Genomic DNA, 19,666 nt, shown 5'->3' with positions numbered 1-19,666 from the left:
TTTGAATTGTTTTGGGGTTTTTTTTTAATATTTGGGATTAAATACATGGGGGAAAGTATTTGAAAGATTTTTCGTATCTAACAACTAACAAGCTTCTATAGAAACTTCTATTCCGAATTACACCCTCTTTTTTGACTAGTTCATAAAAAACTGTTGTTGCCATCTATTCCTGTTACATAGAATTCCTGCGCCAAATTTCATCCCACTACCATACATATTTTGTGCAATTGCTTAAAGATGAAGAACAATTATAATAGAGTTTTGAGACAATTGGATCTCTTAGTTCTCATGTTAGTTTACATACACACATATACTTATCAAAGTTTTTTTTAAATCCAACTAAGCTTGGTACATAAATCTTTTTAAAACTATAAATCAAACCAAGTCTGAAAAGTTCAATGCCAATTGATAACAATATTATTTTATTATTTATATCTAGTCCCAATAAACGCTTTTCCGTGCCTTTGATATCTTTTCCAAAATCCTTGTTAATATATTTTTTTTGACGACCTCTATGGTCGAGGTGTGTGTACACCGGTTTTCATTGATACGCCACTCTGAGGTCCCGGGTTCGATTCCCGGCCGAGTCGATATAGATTACCATAAGTTTTCTATGTTGTCTTGGGTATGGGTGTTTGTGGTACCATCGTTACTTCTGATTTCCATAACACAAGTGCTTCAGCTACTTACATTGGGATCAGAGTAATGTTTGTGATGTTGTCTCATATTTATTATTATTTTTGTGCCTAAATTCTGTTTTTCTTTGATATTATTAAAATCTTATTAGCATATAGATAAAAAATGTTTATGCTTTACATAGTATACATAGCATATTTAAGGTTGGTTCTTTCTAGTGAGCATCATGATGATAATATCGTTATAACCAACACCGGCCACGGCAACCATTCCCAAGGGGAATAGTCAACTGAGGAGGACATTAATAATGCAGAACTTTATAAGCAAACACAGATGCACTCTCTAACCGATGGAACAGCAAATATAACAAGATCAGAAATGGTTAAGGGACATGAGCATCAGTCATACATACTTTTCAAAGCATGGAAACTTTTAACTTACATACTCCGAATTGCTACTGGGATTTTAATTTTGAAGTCACAGCAAATTGAGCCCTAAGATTTATCAAATCAAATTAACCATAAGATACAGCTCATGCACTGAAAGCACATATAGTAGAAACAAAATTAAAAAATAAATATCTTGACAGCTGCACACGTTGCTACGAATCACTTATGTAACCTCCAATCAACCGTCCGTATTATTCCGATCACGTTGATAATCCAATAACAAAATTTTCGTTCCAATCAATTCGGATGCGCTAGATGTTTCATCGGAACGATGCAGCACTGTGATCATTTCGACTATATTTGAATACGAATCTGATTAAAATATACTATATTAAGATTTAGAGCAATTGTGATTGTTTGTATTTTGAAAGGTTTCAACACAAATATTGGAATCTGATACGTATCCAGTTAGTAATACAAGTCTTTGTCCTGTGGCCGAAATTTGACGTTAATTATCATTAAAATTTTGAGGACAACATAATACAAGAATTTGTATACTTAACCTTTTTTTCACAATTTTTAAGTCAGGGAATAAAATGGCTCTAAACAGTTTAACCTTTGCCTATTTATGTACAAATGACGTTTGTCATTAGTGTGATCGATTTACGATATTTAGTACAAAAAGGTCGTAATTGCAGTTTTGTTTTTTTTTTTAAGTTGATGGTAAAAATAAACTTAGGTCGAAAGCAAAAAGTTGGGAGTCCAGATTAACTGAACTTAAATTAGTTAATTATAAATAAAGAAAATTAACCGTAGCGATACCTTGTCTCAACAAGTTACTGTTATTTTCTGAAGACGAAGTAGAAAAGCGAACGTTGATATTTTTCAAACGGTCTTGAGAAACTAGGTCGCGCGGTTACCCCTCTTGGGAAATGTCAAGAGAATTAGTTAGGGCTACTGAGGCTACTTTTCGTTACATTGGATACTGCGGCCATGGAAAATGCAAGATGTGTTTTCTTAAGGCGTTTTTTTTAAGTATTCATTTCAAAGCTGAGAACCGAGATGGTTTAGTGGTTAGAACGCAGCATCTTTACCGATGATTGCGGGTTCAAACCCAGATAAGCATCGCTGAATATTCATGTGCTTAATTTGTTTATAATTGATGTATGTGATGTTGTCTCATATTTTTATAATTCATCGGTGAAGGAAAACACTGTGAGGAAACCTGAATGTGTCTAATTTCATTGAAATTCTGCCGCAAGTGTATTCCATCAACCCGCATTGGAAATGCGTGTTGGAATATGTTCCAAGCCTTCTCCTCAAAGAGAGAGAAGGCCTTAGCTCAGCAGTGGGAAATTTACAAGCTGTTGTTGTTTTTGTTGACTTCAAAGTTTTCAAAGGCGTTTCAATAGGTATTTACAGGAAAAGATGAGGACTTTAAACAATGTACAGTGAGACAATTTATTATTTACCACCAAGCAGTAATACTTTGAAGAATTTGAAGGGCGTGTGAGCCAAAGGTTGGTGGCGCATTGGTTATGTAAGGAATTATTAAAATTGTATAAAGCGCCAACGTCGATGGGCAATGGCGACCTATTGGAGGATCAGGTGGCCAATTGCCCATCCACCAACCACCGCCGAACACCAAAAATTATGTATTTATAAATATCTTTCACATTTATTGTCGCCAAATTATTGAACGACTGTTTCTTTACATAAGAAAAATATTATACTATACCAAATACTTATAGTATACAATCATATCATGCTATCTTTTTTTTACTAATAACTGTTTTGTTCAATTAAAATAGGCTGTCCCTTTCTTACAAACGAGAACGTTAATTTATAGTAAGTTAATATCAATTAGAAATATCATTTAGATAATTTCGAAGATTTGATGTTTCATTGTATTTAAATTTCAATATTTATTTTATGTTAATTGGTTTAAACGCGTATGTGTTATGCAATTTATCGCTATATAATATTTTATACACAACATATATGTATATATTTTATTGTAATACTTTCGATAAGAAATTTCATAAGTATAAATAAAAAATTTACAAAATATAAATTATATATAACGTATACATATAACATATACGCTAAAACTGTGACTCCGTGCACTTTTAACGAATGAGTTTCTTGATCTCAACTTATTCACGGCAAGATCCACATTTCACAGTAAAACCAATAAAATAGACGCCCTACATTTATCTCAATTCACTTTCATGATATTTATTCATACAAATATATGATATCGTAAACGTTACCTTTAAAAATAAATTGGTTTATCGTATAGTAATATTGGAATCATTAAAATGAGTATGGAAGAATGAATAAGCCAACAATGATTTTACCGTACGATATATCTATAATAACTATATGTATCTATATTCAGATATATAAAAAAATAGAGTGTATGTTTTAAATATTAAAATAACCATTTTTACTAAATACACATTTTTTTTTTTTTTATTACGCTGGAAAAACGCTTTGCGCGCTTCCCCCACGTGATGGAAAGTGGGGGGGTGTGTGGGACTCCCCGGAGCCCTGAACGCCGAGTGCGCCCAAGCACACCGGGTTTACCCACTAAAAAACCAGCGGTACCCTCTCCGTCTTTCGGCGGACGCCACGGGATCGCTTACGCATGCTACCGTGACGCCCTGACGGTCGGCCCGCTTATACGGGCCTTCAACAGCTAGGGGGGATTCCCAGGGTACTGGGACCCCCCCTGGTCCCTACGGCGCCTATTGAGGCGGAGGGAGAAGATGCACGTAGCGCCTTTTCCTTCTCCCCGGTCGTCTTCTGCGGAGCGAGTCAGCGGCGGCATTTTTTTCCCGCTCCCGCTCCGCTGCTTCCTTCTGCGACATGACACTTTCGCAGAAGGAGCGCATCTCTGACCAGCACACCTCGCTACCGAGCATGGTGTTGATAACGCTCGGTAGCGAGAGGTCTCCGCCCATAGTCGCCGCAAGGATGTGCCTCTGGGGCCCCCACGCAGCACACTCGTACAGGGTGTGGTACGCCGTGTCCACTGGCGCACCACACTCGTGACAGGAGGGTGACTCCTCCCGCCGCGCTATCCCGTGCAGGTACTTACCGAAGCATCCGTGTCCGGTAAGTACCTGCGTCATTCTATACGACAGTGTGCCGTGCTTCCTCTCGACCCAGCGACTCAAGTGGGGACGGATCGCCTCCACTGTCGCTAGGCCCGCCGTGGGAGTCCCCAGATCCTCCTGCCATCGGGCGATCAGGGCTTGCTGGGCTAGAGCCCTGATCCGCCCGATCTCCGCCGACCCTGGACGGTCGCCGCGGTCCCTCGCCTCGACCCGGAAGCGGTACACTTCCGTGAGCACCTCCGCCTGGAGCTCCCAGGGCGGATCGCCCGCGAGAAGTGTCGCCGCAGTCCACGACACCGTACGGTACCCTCTGATGCCTCTCACCGCTATGACCCTCTGCGGCTTTCGCAGCAGCGCCCGATTTTTAGCGGTGAGGGCGTCTATCCAGATCGGGGCACCGTACAGCGCCATCGACCTCACCACGCCGGAATAAAGACGCCGGCATAGCGACCCCGGCCCTCCCACATTCGGAAGGAGGCGACCAAGAGCGGCAGCGGCGTTGATGAGCCTTGGACCGAGATGAACAAAATGCTGCCCGAAGCTCCATCGTCCGTCCAGGATCAGGCCCAGATACTTCATCTGGGCCTGCACCTTGATAACCGTCCCCTGGACGGTGATACTCGCCCCTCGTGGGGGTCCTTTTCGTGGACCGTGAAAGAGGAGGGCCTCCGTTTTGGATATGGAGACCCTCAAGCCCAGCATTCCCATGCGGTCCACGGTGAGAGCTGTTCCGACTTCGGCAAGGCGAGCCGCCTCCCGGAAGTCCCGTCCAATCGCCGTGACGAGAGTGTCGTCAGCATAACACAACACCCCCATCCCGGGAAGGACGGGAGCCCGCAGGAGCCAGTCGAAACCGACGTTCCATAGAATTGGGCCGAGGACCGACCCCTGTGGAACGCCGCAGCCCACTCGATGCCGGACGATCCTCCCATCGACCCCCGCCCAGAGGATCTCCCTGTCCTGGAGGTACGCCTCCAGCAGTCTCCTCAGATAGGTCGGCACCCCATGGTATCGGAGTGCCTCCCGTATCGTCTCGAAAGGGAGACTGTTGAAGGTGTTCGCCACGTCAAGCGACACAGCCAGGACGACCTGCCCCCGGGCCACCGCTTCCGTCGTCCGAGTCTTCAGGGCATTCAGGGCGTCGACTGTCGATCGGCCCGCCCTGAATCCGTACTGCGCCTCCGAGAGACCCGGACCGACCTCCTCGAGGTGCTGAACGAGACGGGCTGCGAGGACCTTCTCGAAGAGTTTTCCCGTCTCGTTCAGCAGCACAATTGGCCTGTATGCCGAAGGGGAATCCAACGGCCGACCTTCCTTCGGCAACAGGACCAACTTCCCTTCTTTCCAAGGCTTCGGAAACTGCCCGCTGCACAGACACTCGTCGAATAGCTCCCGAAGCCTTGCACCTAGGTATTCCAGGGCGTCGCACAGAATACGCCCTGGAACCCCGTCCGGACCCGGCGCCGTCTTCCTGGCCCTCAAGCGACCGAGGGCCATCTCCATCTCCCGCTCCGTAATCAGTGGTGAAACCACTGGGTCTTCGGTCACGGAGCGGGGCGCCATCTGCGGAGGGACGTGCTCGCCTGGATGGGGGAAGAGTTCCCCAACCAGGCGAAGGAGGAGTTCCGGTGGCATCGTCTCGATGACGGGGGCGCCTTGGGTGCGGAACTTCCCGCGTACACCGCGGTACGGGCGCCCCCACGGGTCTCGATTGAGGCCCGCCAGAAGTTCCTCCCTGGCCTTCTCCTTGGCCTTGCGTATCGCCAGCTGCAGCTCTTTTTTCAGCTGGCGATAGGCGTCCAGCAACTGTCCCTCCAAATCCGTGTCGAGGCCGTTGCGTCTTCGACAGCGGACGTAGGCCCTCCGTGCCCGACAGCACGTCGCCCGAAGGTCGGCGATTTCGGGCGACCACCAGTATACGTGTCGGCGCGGAACTCTGCGCCGGGTCCGAGGCATGGCCGCATCGCAGACTTCCTTGAGTGAACTGCGCATCCGGCCTGCCAGCTCCTCTGCGCTGGCGCCCTCCCTCCTCGCTGCGGAACCCCACCGCTGCACGATTGCGGCCTCCTTGACCAGCTCTCGATCGACCTGGCCGAGAGACCACCTCGGCAACGTGGTCGGCACCCTCTGGGGTTCCGCCGGCCTGCGAGAAATGGAGATCTCAAATCGGATGTACCGGTGATCCGATAGAGTCTCCACCTCCTCCTCCACTCTCCAATCAACCACTCTGCGTGCTACGACAGCAGTGGCGAACGAAACGTCCACCACGGAACCCCCGTGATGGCGAACGCAGGTGTGAACCTGTCCCCTGTTGAGAAGGGACAGGCTGGAGAGCAGGGCCCACACCTGGACGGCCCTCCCTCGCGGATTCGTGACAGGGTTACCCCAGGCACGCGACTTCGCGTTTAAGTCGCCGAGAACCATTATCGGTTTCGGCGACTGCCTGGCCACCGCAGCTCTGACCAAGCCGAGATAGGTCTCGAACTCAGCCAGGCTGCGGTTAGGGGAGAAGTACGTCCCGACGACGACGTACTCCCCCCACCCCACGACTACGTAGCCCGAACCCCTTTCGATGAGTGAGAGGGGGGGCCCCGTTCCGCTCCTCGTGAGGACCGCTACGGTGTCGTCCAAGTCTCCCAGCCAGTGAGGTAGGGGAGGGACGTAGTAGGGTTCACAGGCCACCACCAAGTCTACCTGCCACTCCGCCATGGACTGCAGTAGAAGATCCTGAGCCCCGGCGCAGTGGTTGATATTCGTCTGAAGGAAGCTGAAGTCTGCGCTCATGTTGACATTGCAGCTTCCTCCTCAGCCTGGCGTCGTCCGACGTTATTGGTAGTCTGAGTAGCGAGGGCCACCTTACCTTTCGTGATGGGGGGGCTACATTCTTTAGACCCCATCACGTGCCCGGAGGGCTTGCCGGCGTCTGCGCATACTACGCAGCGCAGCTTCCCGGTACATGTAGACGATTTGTGTCCATCAACGCCGCACCGGTAGCAAAGGCTTCCTCGTTCCGCACTGAATGGGCAGAGCAACCTTGTATGGCCTAGACCCATGCACTTGTAGCAGCGCAGAGAGCGCTGCTCCATCACGTACACTCTGGCCGAGCTCCACCCAACCAAAAGACGACCGGTGTCAGCCAGCTTTTTTGCCGCAGTTATTGGACAAGACACGAAGACCATACCCATGGAACCAGGTCCTCGTGAAATATCCCCGCACCTTACCGTTTCAGCGGGGCAACTCCCCTCGCGAACGACTGCGGCAATAATTTTATCTTTAGTGACGGAGTCGTCTAACCCTGTCACCTTGATGTCCACCTTTCTTATGGGGCGAGCAACGTTGGCCACTCCATCCAACACCGTACGGAGCTTGTCGGCTAGTTTCTCTGCCTGTTCCGTCTGTGCTTTCGGCAGCTCCAACACTCTGGCCCCCGTCGCTGAGCGTCGAACTTTGAGCCCACCATTGATCCCAAGGTCTTGGAGTTTCACGCTCTGCTCAGCGCGCTCCAAGACCTGAGCATACGTGATGCCTTTCTTCTCCGCTTCCGGCTGCAGAGTTAATACCACTGCAGCTGTACGAGGCGCGGACAGCTTAGGCTTAGTTGCTTGTCCTGCCTTAGGCACCATAGGCGCAACTGTGGTGGTTGCAACAGTCGGAAGGGAAGCCGGCTTTCCCTTCTTTCCCTTTTTAACCACAGTGGACCAGGACACCTCCTGGACCATCTGTGGCGGAATTATCTCCGACGTAGGCTGGACGCCTGAGGGACCAGCAATAGATGCCGTCGGAACAGCAGGTGGCGCCCGTTTTGGCGCGGGTGCAGCTTTCGGCGGTGGAGCAGGCTGGACAGCCTGCGTGTAGGGCGTAGCAATCTGCTGCGCCACCTCCCGCCTCTTATCCGCAGCTAACGGAGGGCGATGTATTTTTGCGGGAGGCAACCGTTCCTCTAGTGCGGCAAACCGTGCGTTGATCATGTCGCCGACCGAAGAAATTATGGAGGCTTTAAATCTCTCCATTTGAGCATCCTGTGCCGAGCCGGAAGCATCACTTGCCCCTGCCACCTTGGTCCGCATTTCTGCAAACTCGCGGCGGTGAGCCTTTACCTCGGCCTTGAGGCTGTCCACCTCTTTGCGCAGGCGGCCATTATCGGCACGGAGCTTTTGCGTCTCCTCGGCTTCTGTCCGAGCTGCTAAGGCGTCTACAATGCCCTGTAGTGCAGCCGCCGACTCCTTCAGCCTCTTTGCAAAGCCACCTTTTAAATTGGTGGACTTTTGGGCCACCTCCAAAATTAGGGCTGCGCTTCGGCCAGCTTGTGCCCGGAGTTCCTCTGCTCCCATCTTCGTGGGATCTTCGGTGTGTACATCCGAGGATGAGGATTCCTCGGAGTCCACGACAACCTGTGGAGCGTCCTTTCGAAACGCCCGACTACGCAGGGACCGCTCGAAAGCCTCCTCTCTGGCCTCGCTGGCCTTGGCTTTCAGCTCAGCCTTTGCCCGAGCGAGGCCACTACCCCGTCCTTTCGCGGTTTTGCCGCGAATCGCAGGCTTGCTCTTCGCAGCCAACCTCATCTCCGTCTCCGTTTCAGAGTCGGAGTTATAAATAGCAAGGCCCCCATAAGGCCGTTTTCTACGAACCAGGGCGTCGGACTCAGTGTCGACGTCCATCGCCGAAAACGAAAAACATCTATAAACAAAACAATAAAACAAACGAAAATATTTATATACAATAATAAATATTAAACTGAAACAATTAAGATCTAAAAAGATCTATTCCACAACAACAATAGGACCAATCCTTAAACAAAACAAGTGTCCGATAAACAAAGCCAATAGTCCAGATGTTACGCGTCAGAGATAACGAAAACCGGCAAGCAGGTGTCGTTTTAAATCTTCAATCGTAAAATCTTATCGCACAATTCAACACAACCTCAGTCGACGACGTCCGAACGTTGAATGTTACTAAATACACATGTATATACGGTACATATACCAAAATATTTTTTTACAATGGTTCTCTGTCTACCTAACTCTTTGTTCCGACTAATCTCTGGAACGGCTAGATCGATTTTGACGATACTTTCACTGTACTGTCACTGAGTAATTTAAACAACAACAATAACTTTTTTGTTTAATTCAGTGAAAGTACTCAAAGGTACTTAATAAAAAGTGCAGTAAGTTTACACTTTAAATTTTTTCATTAACTTATATGTGGCAACCCTATTGAAATTTCGAGTGGCTTCGCCAAGCTGTTATTATAATAAAACAGCTTGAAAGAAAACCTAAGACAGTGCAGCGTTTTCTATTTGAGCTTAATTAAATCATTATACATAATATTAAATTAACATGAGTATTCGCCATTATTACGTAATTAGGGTTACCTATTTTATAATAATTTAATTTAATAAATGATTAATATTAACAGTCATTAGATCATCTATACAAATACTAAGCTCAGGAACTACATTATACCAATTCGAAAAAAAAAATACTATATATAACTGGTAGGAAGCTACATTATTGCTAAATGTTTATATAAATTACTTTTACTTTAATAAAATTAAGCTTAACATTATAAAAATATAAATAAAATTGAAAAGTGTGGTTTAAAATTATCAATGTCAAAAATATATAACTTAACCAGTACTCACGATGTCAGAACAAGTAGTTAGTTACGAAAGTAGAGTAGAACTAGCCTTTTAATATAATCTAGCTACAGTTAATATGAAAACCAAAACACCTATTATTATTACCTTTATCTGTCTGTTTGTATCGAGATAATCTTCAAAACGAGTCAAATATTCAAATGTCAAGATAATTGTTGAGATTATTACAACGTACGTATCTTTCTTTTTTCAATTATATCAAAATCGGATAAGCCAATCAAAACCTAACCGACATATTTATTACGTAATACTTTAACGCGTGCAAAACTGCATGCATACAAAACGAAATAAATTGATCGATGGGACGTTTCTTGTTATAAATATTTAACTCAATAAAAAATACTTTAACCCTCCACGAGTTTGTAATAAAAAGTCCTCAGTCCAGCAGGTAGCTAAGTGTACCGTTTTGTCCACTAAATAAAATATGCAAAGGAAACATGCGAGGTCGCATAGGCCTTTATACATACTGTTAATAAATTTAATATTCCATTTTACTATTAGCTTGTAAAAACATGATACTTCAGCTTATACCCATAGGACGTAATCCATTAAATTAATTTAATTACAAAGAAATTAAGCGAACATTGTTAGTGCAGTAGTCGAAAGAATAGTAGGTATAACTACTTTTATGAGACTATTGTCACCCGCGGTTTTGTTCGTTGTAGGGGTTGGAGTTTAAGCTTGTGTATAATTTCATATCATTTAGTTTAGTGGTTTTGCTCTTAAAGAGCAGCAGACAGATGGGGTTACATTCGCATTTATGATATTACTATAAATTTAATATAACATTGGTAAAACTGACATACATTGCGCGAAATTCGTATATAACATTAGTAGTCACGGGTAGACTCCACGAACGCTGTAAAGTGCTCGAAACGTCGGGATGTCAAAAATAATTAATATACGCGAATTCAAATCCTTGTGTTATAACTAGTTTTATTTCAATGTGTAATAATCGCGAAAATTTAAGACAAAACTGTCATACATTGCGAGAAATAAGATTGGAACAGCCGCTGGGCTCAAGTTCAAAGGATAAGTCGGGTCAATAAGTATTACATTTTTCTATGGAAAAAATCGCAAAAACAGCGTGTTGAAATTACCGCTCAAAAGGTTTACACATAATTAGAATAAGACTGACTTATAAAACTCCATGGATTTGAACGACAAAACACATAACTATACTAAAATAAGTCAAAATATATGTATTTATTCAAGTATGCTCTTAGACATTGTTTTTAGGTATGTTGCACAATACTCAGCCTTTCCATATTAATTTTGTTTTATAAATTTTAATTGAAATTAAAAAACAAACTCGACTTCTCCGTCCCATATAAAATCACCTTTACACGTGATTATTCGCAATTGCTGTAAACGAGGTCTCGTGACCAACAGAGCATCGAACCTGGGACCGTCACGCCATGCGCCATGAATGGTTCTGGAATTGCGGTAATCCTAGGTTATTCGTTTACGGCCCGAAGCTAGATTTTCTAAGATCTTGTATTTGACAAGATCCTTGCACAAGAGTATTTAATTACAATTATGTAACGGACAGACAGACATTCTAACAACACATTTTACGTATAAAGAGAACTTAATTGATTGATGGATTGTAGAAAAACGCTCATAAAATACATCCTGTATAACAAATATTGACAATATATGTTAAGTCATCCATTTTATATTAATAGTGCTATACATAATATGTATACTAAACAATAAATACCTAGTTTAAAAAACATGTATATATTTATCTCTGTCTCTCACTGTAGAGGTTTGAAAACAATAATTTAAACAAATTAAAACATTTATAGAATAATATTAATATAATTGATAATCATATTACAAGATAACAATGAATCGGATAACTTATGAAAATTTTACCATCATGTTGCAAGCATCGATGGTTCAGTGGTAGAATGCTCGCCTGCCACGCGGGCGGCCCGGGTTCGATTCCCGGTCGATGCAATCATCTTTTTTATTTTTGTTATATATTTTTTTTCATATTACTAATAATACATGTAAGCTATGATTATATCGTTAATATTTATACATTTTTTTTTTAAATTAATATTTTTTAAATCCTAATAAAGTCAGTTTTATTTTCACACTCAAATAATTTTTATTAATTATTTAATCTAATTCATTACAATATGACTATAATATTAATATGTAAACCATAAGCTCGTTAAGGATGAACGAAAACTATAATAACCATTTTTTTTTAAAAGCGAACCATTAAGACTTCATATAAATCATTCACGCATAAACACACTCATAAAATATTTAAATATTCTGCACACGGTCAGTTAATTTAGGAGACACATCATCCAGGTCAGTTAACGATTGCAGTTAAATTTAACCAACCTACTTAGTTCCTCTTAGATCATCGGTAAAACCAGATCATTATAATTATAACATATATAAATATACCTTGAGACTAAGTGAACGAGTAAGGCATTTGAGCTAAGGTCGTGAGTTCAATTCTGTGCAATTTTATTTAAGTGTTCTGTTTAATCATTTTTAGTTCAGGTATATTAGTATTACTGTGTATGAAAATGTTTTCTTTCCGGTTTCTTACAGAGTCTTTACAATAGTTTACATTATACACATATATATTTTTATTCCAGATACTAATATGCAGATAATATAAAAATTATATAAGCCATATTTTCGCTCACTAACACAAGATCCGATATGGTCTAGTGGCTAGGATACCTGGCTCTCACCCAGGAGGCTCGGGTTCGATTCCCGGTATCGGAAGATTCTTTTTCCATTTTTATTATTATTTTTTTTTAAATAAATAAAAAAATTAAATATATATTTTATTTTGATAAGGAATATAATAATCTAATCTGTGTATGTTACGAAACCTTTATTGATCTCTCTTTAAAACTACTTACGGTTACTACTTTTTCAAATTATTCCTTTTCTTCAATAACACAATATCGTAAATTTCTCTGACGCGAGTTATCTGTTTATAACATCCTGGCTAAGTTGCGTAACATAATTAGCATCGTACCGTTACAACCTACCCCACTACCGTACACTTCCTGGTGGGTAGCGATGGGAAGCGAACCGTGCTAGTAACCCAACCGCAACCGGCAGCCAGCAACTACACAGGTTACAAATTAATTATCAGTTTTTACGGATTATCTTGATCATGTCTAAGCAATTTTATCACGTTATTAAATATTGAGACGAGATGGCCCAGTGGTTAGAACGCGTGCATCTTAACCGATGATTGCAGGTTCAAACCCAGGCAAGCACCGCTGATTCATGTGCTTAATTTGTCTTTATAATTCATCTCGTACTCGGCGGTGAAGGAAAACATCGTGAAGAAACCTGCATGTGACAAATGTCATAGAAATTCTGCCACTTGTGTATTCCACCAACCCGCATTGGAACAGCGTGGTGGAATATGTTCCAAACCTTCTCCTCTAAGGGAGAGGAGGCCTTTAGCCCAGCAGTGGGAATTTACAGGCTGTTGTTGTTGTTGTTGTATTAAATATTAACTGAAGTTATAGTTAATAGATTTTTACAAAATCAAGCTATATTAACAATCCCATTGGTGTCAAACTTTTACATTATAACAGATAAAGGTAACATTTTATATTTTATATTCAACAAGCGACCAGGCTTCGCACGGGTGCAATGCTGATACTAAATATAGTAGATAATGTCTAAATTATCAGGGTTTCTTAACTATGTTGTCTATGTATTATATACAAAAACCTTCGCCTCGAATCACTTTATCTATTTAAAAAAACCGCACCAAAATCCGTTGCGTAGTTTTAGAGATTTAACTATATATATTCCTGTTACGATTTCTCAGATTAGCTGCCTTAGGATTAAAAATAATAATGATATATTTTATTACTAAAATGTACATATAATTTTATGATACATTTAACCGCCTGGACATGGGAAATTCGCCGACGCGAAATTTCGCGCGCTGCGAACGGCGAAGCAATGTACATTGCTATTTGCTATAAGTATGTTTCATTCGCATGACATATATCGCATATCACCGATCGGCATTCTGGAACAGCGTCATGAATGATTGGATGAAGAGACGGATGCCTTCGTCAACAAAAAAAAACTGTCACATTTTGACAGATCTTTTTTTCATACACAACTATATTAATTCAGACATAACCTACATGAAACGATCTAGAATTTTTTTCACTTAACTTTAATAAGACACACGGCTATCTTATTACGAGGAATGTTTAAACCTTAGATATCGCAATGAATTAGTCATAAGACTGTTACGATGTATCGAATGGCAGAATATCTTCCGTGAGTGCGGTTTGAAGATGTTATTTTATCATTTAAATACTTTATTAGTCGTGTCATCGATGTAAGCGTTCGTGTAATCCACTAATTTCTTGTCAAGGGCTATAAATAAGTTGGTTTAAGATTTATATACGCGTGACCAGGTCTGTGTTTATAAATTATCATAATTTCAACACGCATACAAATATTTCGACGCCAAGTTCAATACGAAAAACTTGACAATTTGTATAGCTAACAATTATGTATAAATATACATATAAGTAAGTATAGAATCCTATTATTATTGTTCATTATTACATACCTAGTATATAACACTTATTATTAACACGGAACACGGATATTATGTTCCTTGTGCCTGTAGTGACACTTAACTACAGGCACAAGGGACATAATATCTTAGTTCCCAAGGTTGGTGGCGCATTGACGATGTAATGAATAGTTAATATTTCTTACAGCGTCATTGTCTATGGGTAATGGTGACCACTTACCATCAGGTGGCCCATATGCTCGTCCACCAACCTATACCATAAAAAAAGAGAAAAAGAGTCGCTCATCGCTGTCTGTTTTTATGTATGTGTTTCATCACTTGATAAAGGTTTTCCCTTGGAAGTTCAAAATGGTATAATGGGTTAAAGAATTTTCATACAATTTTTATCCCCCGTTTAATCTCCTCAGGGGATACATTTTGAAAATACCTTTCTCAGAGCTCGTCTACGTTCCACGAGGAATTCCTGAGCAAAATTTCATCTCGTTAGACCGAACTGTTTAAAATTTCCAACATTAAGATTACGGACTATAACACATACAAAAAAAATGTCTACTTCACAATGAAAGACACTCTAATCTCTCTTGACGAATTTTGAAGTGTGTGTATTTACAGGCTAGCTTAACTTAAATGCAAATTCCGATTTTAAAATAAGAACCTTTAAATGGTTAATGGTTATTTTATTGTTTAAATTAACTATGTGTGCCTACCGATTTTATTTTACGAATAAAGACAAAATAAGCGTACTTCTCTATGGTTAGTTAGCTGTGTCCGCGACCTTGTACGCGTTTGAATTAAAAAAAATATTGTTGCCTCAGTTATCTGCCAGTGAAAGACCCGTCAAAGTCGGTCCAGACGTTCCAGATATTACCGGAACAAACAGACAGTCAGACAAAATTTGTAAAAACTGTTATTTTGGTATATGTACCGTGTATACGTATGCATTGAGTAAAATAGGGATATTTTAATATTACAAACAGGCACTCCAATTTTCCAGAACACATTTCCCCCAACGGTTTCGGTTTCTGGTGTTCTAGAGTGGAGACCGCGTCTCGGCAAACGTAGTGTAGGACGTCCTCTGGCACGGTGGTATGACGACTTACGCAAGACGGCTGGCAGGAGCTGGATGCGAGTAGCCCAAAAACGATCTCAGTGGCGTGCAATTGAAGAGGCCTATGTCCAGCATAGGACGGAAATGGGCTGATGGATTGGATTGGACTCCAATTTTATTGTATATTTTAACTTTAAAATATCTTTAGTATTATAACAAAAGAAACGACCACTTAACATAATGAAATTAGCACCAATTTATGTTACATTTGCAAATATACGACACTGTTTGAATACAAATTCGCGATTTGTTCGCGAAAAACTTAAAATAGAGTGAACCTTGAGATTTAGTTCATTGTAAATACGCAAAGCGTTTCCGTGTAGAGCTCAACTTTATCCGTTAAATACTTAAATAAGACGTAACACTAATTAATGTTAATTAGAGGGCTGTGTACAAAAATAATAATAAATAAATAATCCCTGATCCCAATGTAAGTAGCTAAAGCACTTGTGTTTTGGAAAATCAGAAGTAAAGAAGGCACCAAAAATACCCAAGCCCAAGACAACATAATGGTAAAACTAATGGTAATCTACATCGACTCGGTCGGAAATCGAACCCGGGACCTCGGAGTGGCGTACTCATGAAAACCGGTGTACACACCACTCGACCACGGAGATCGTGATGATGTAAATAGACTTATTTTATTAATTTTTTCATTAAATTTTCAAAAAGTGTATTTAATACGTAAACATATTAACACTTAACACTTTCATAATTTAACATAATTGCTATTTGATATGATATTTTCACGTCAAATATAAAAATGAGAATAAAAATAATCACATGAGTTTCAAATTTAATATAATTTACTTTTACAAAGCCCCTTTGCCCGTCTGGAGTGTACAGTCGTATTTAAAACCTACTGAACCGAATGTGATGAAATTTGCTATAAAGCAAGTTCAAACCCCACGGAAGCCATATAGCCATATAGCCAAGCCCATATAGTCTTTTTATGATGACCAACATCATCATATATGCGAAATATCTCATTTTAATTAATAATTTTCTTCGAGAAAGTTCACACAAATATATTAGCTCTAATAATTCTAATTAAAGCGACAAACGTAAGCAAAGCGGGTGTCTTAATTATTTTTTCATCTCATTCGCTCATTATATCTTATTATGGTTATTACTCTGTTAAGAATGGCATGAAGAGTTGCAATTATAATGGTTACCTCAACACATTTGCATACAAATGGAACGATTTCTACACACCTCGTTGTGTGTTTCTTTGTTTTACTTTTGCTCATAATACTTTGTTACATTAAAAATTATTTTCATAATTTTAACTTTTTTTTATAATTATATAAAACGTCAAAAAAGTGTCAATTCGCTAAATTCCGTGCCATTGACCCATTTCCCACTTAATTTATGTCGGTGTTGCTAGTATAACGCTTCAACTTGGCATTTTCTAAAATTTTAATTAATAAAATAAATTACATTTATTTTAAAGGTGCATTAAAACAATTATTAAAAAAAGATTTTAATCATCTAATTCGTTTGTTGAATTTTATTAGAGGTCATTTCACATCGTTTCAGATTAATTTAATAGCTGTCTTCCAGTTTAAAGGTTAGTTCTTCGATGTAGGTGTCGGAGTCTTGTTATGATAAATTTACTTTGCCTCATTTTTGACTTTTCTTAATTTTAATAATTATTCCAAAATTATTTCCCTGAATTAATTATGGATATAATTCCTTTTTCATTAAGGGTATTTTGGTAGTGATACTGGTCACACTCGCTTACCTTTCAAAGGTTCGTGAACTTACGATTTCGTTCTTTTTGAATTTTGGAACTATCGGCTTCACACCGAATCCAAACTTCTAATTCGATATACTGAATATATCGGTGAGTTGTCTTAATAATTGAGTTTCTTAATTTGTGGTTGTTTAGTATTCAGTGCTTTAATAGCAGTTATCTTTTCAGAATTTATATTAACAATGAAGTTTTGAAGTTTGACAGAACTTTATATCATGTTTACCGACTCGTAAGAAATTGTAAGTCTTTAATTCTTGTTTTTGATTAAATGCATTGGTTTACAATTCGAAAAGTCGTAGTCATGTGTAAATTGTGGTTTCCAGTGACCCTTTGAAATGGTTCTCCGGAGTTGAGATCGTCAATTTGTGTAAGCAGGACTTTGAACCTCCAGAAGGTAAATTCGTGCTTACATCTCTCGTTAAAGGTATTTATCATTTGCTTATTTGCTTAACTTATTGAACCTGTATATTTCGTATTACAGGAGGTTTTTTTTTTTTAATCGGATTTACCCACCACGTGGACTTCTTGAATGGAAATATTAAGAGTGAACGGCTGCAGGTTCCTGGTTGAGTGTGCCCAGATAGCGGCTGGTGCAACTCCAAGGACGGCAGGCCTGTTCCCTGAGACGTTGTCGGTATCCACGTGTAGCTGGAAACTTTGGTGATGTACCCCCTTTTAATTATATCATAAATTTTGTTTACACCGGTCTGGCGAACGGTGTATTCTTTCAAACCACAACAACTAATTTGATCGTCAGTGGCGCCTAATTTTCAACCTTATATTGAATTGCATTGAATTACATTGAATTACATTGAATTTTCAAGCCTTTTATCCCAAGTGACCCACGCTGAGTCTAGCTGGCATAATTTTTATATAAGTCATTATAAGAAGTAACATAAGTAACTAGTAAATTAAGTAATTGGTGGTTTATAATACTGTGTTACTATGCATTAAAGATTTTATAACCTAATATTGTTTCTTTACACCCTCACCACCAGAAAGGTAACAGTGGCACCACAACGGTAGGGGCGTGACTTGGGATAGTCAGTATGTCTGTATTTGCTATATTGAAATAAGGCGTTTGAAAATCAATGTTTAATATTGTTATTGTATAAAAACTATTATAAAGATTTAACAAGTACTATTTTAATAATTATGTCCTTTATTATGTGTTTCAAATTAACTTTACAACATTTCATATTGCATTGGTAGTAAATTTTAAGTAAATTATCATACTGTGATATTACTTTAATTATATAATAATTATTACTTTAAGAAGATTAATTTAAATTATTGATGCAATTATATTTTTATACAGGTTTAGTATTAAGTGACTTACATATTATTATATTGTGAAGCCAGCTCGACTTAACTTTTTATTATCAGCATTTAATATGACAATTAATTTTCCTTGCACTTTGGACTTTTGCACATTTAGTTCTATTTGAACTTTGATTTAAATTTATTTGTTTTTGAACCTTATTCATATTGTTTGTGTGGTTCTTTAGTATTACAACTTTTAGGGTTCTGCAAATTTTTATACTGGTTCAATACAATTTTTTTTACTGAACTTTTTTTTAAATAGTTTTTTAAATTTTGTTTTATATCTATATAAAACCAGTTGTCACATTCATAGCTCACGCTTAGAATATTTTTTTGTTTTTTGGGAAATATTTTTTTTTTATATCATGGAAAGGCCTATAGCTTATCACTTACTTAGGAAGGATGAACTTATTTATGAAGTTGAGATAAGGGATGCTAAACCTAAAGGTTCAGTTGAAGAGTTGAGGATTCAGATTCGGGACTTAGTGAATTCAATTCCTGCTGATGAGATTTTAGAAACATCTTTGGATCCAGCCAGCGAGTTTGAAATTATTGATTCTAAACTGGATGAAGTCTTACTCACCTTGTCATCTAAGCCTCATTTTAAAAGTTTTAACCGGTTAAGAGCTATAGCACATCACCTTTTCCATCGATTTAGTAGGATTGAAGTGGATGTTAATTTATTTTATAAAAAGGAAGAATTGAATGTGAAACTTAAGGATTGTCTTTCGAAAGTGGATAGTTTGTTTCAATCTTTTAGGAAAACTTTTGAAGAAGCTGCTAACGATCAATCTACTGATCATTCACCTGCTTTGGTTAATCCTTTACCTATTTCTAAAATTTCTTGTTCGTCTGATAAGTCTATTGCTCGTTTAAATTTAAAATTTAATGGCAAATCATGTGTCCGTTTCTTTATTCTTAGGCTTGAAGAACTTTGTCTAGCTCGAGGTATTTCTGATGACATTTTATTTCAGTCAGCTGTTGAACTTTTTTCGGATGAAGTTTTAACATGGTACCGCAGTGTTCGTTCGGAAGTTGCAGACTGGCAGAGTTTGAAGAAGAAGCTGATGGAAGATTTTTCACCTTTGGACTATGATGAGCAGCTGTTATCT

The 19,666-nt window shown here is 40.0% G+C and overlaps 1 protein-coding gene and 2 non-coding genes across 3 annotated transcripts in view; 2 read left to right on the top strand and 1 right to left on the bottom strand.

Annotated features, from left to right (window-relative positions):
• The window catches only part of LOC124533878, a 435,154-nt gene that overhangs the window by 391,899 nt on the left and 23,589 nt on the right, over positions 1–19,666 (bottom strand). The gene's annotated exons all lie outside the window — the stretch shown is intronic.
• On the top strand, positions 11,698–11,768 carry Trnag-gcc. The gene has a single exon. It is a non-coding gene; the product is annotated as a tRNA-Gly (tRNA).
• On the top strand, positions 12,492–12,563 carry Trnae-cuc. The gene has a single exon. It is a non-coding gene; the product is annotated as a tRNA-Glu (tRNA).

The sequence above is a fragment of the Vanessa cardui genome, chromosome 11, assembly GCF_905220365.1.
Source record: "Vanessa cardui chromosome 11, ilVanCard2.1, whole genome shotgun sequence".
NCBI classification, from domain to species: domain Eukaryota; kingdom Metazoa; phylum Arthropoda; class Insecta; order Lepidoptera; family Nymphalidae; genus Vanessa; species Vanessa cardui.
Note: the sequence above shows the minus strand (reverse complement) of the source record. Positions and strands in the feature narration are given on the sequence as shown.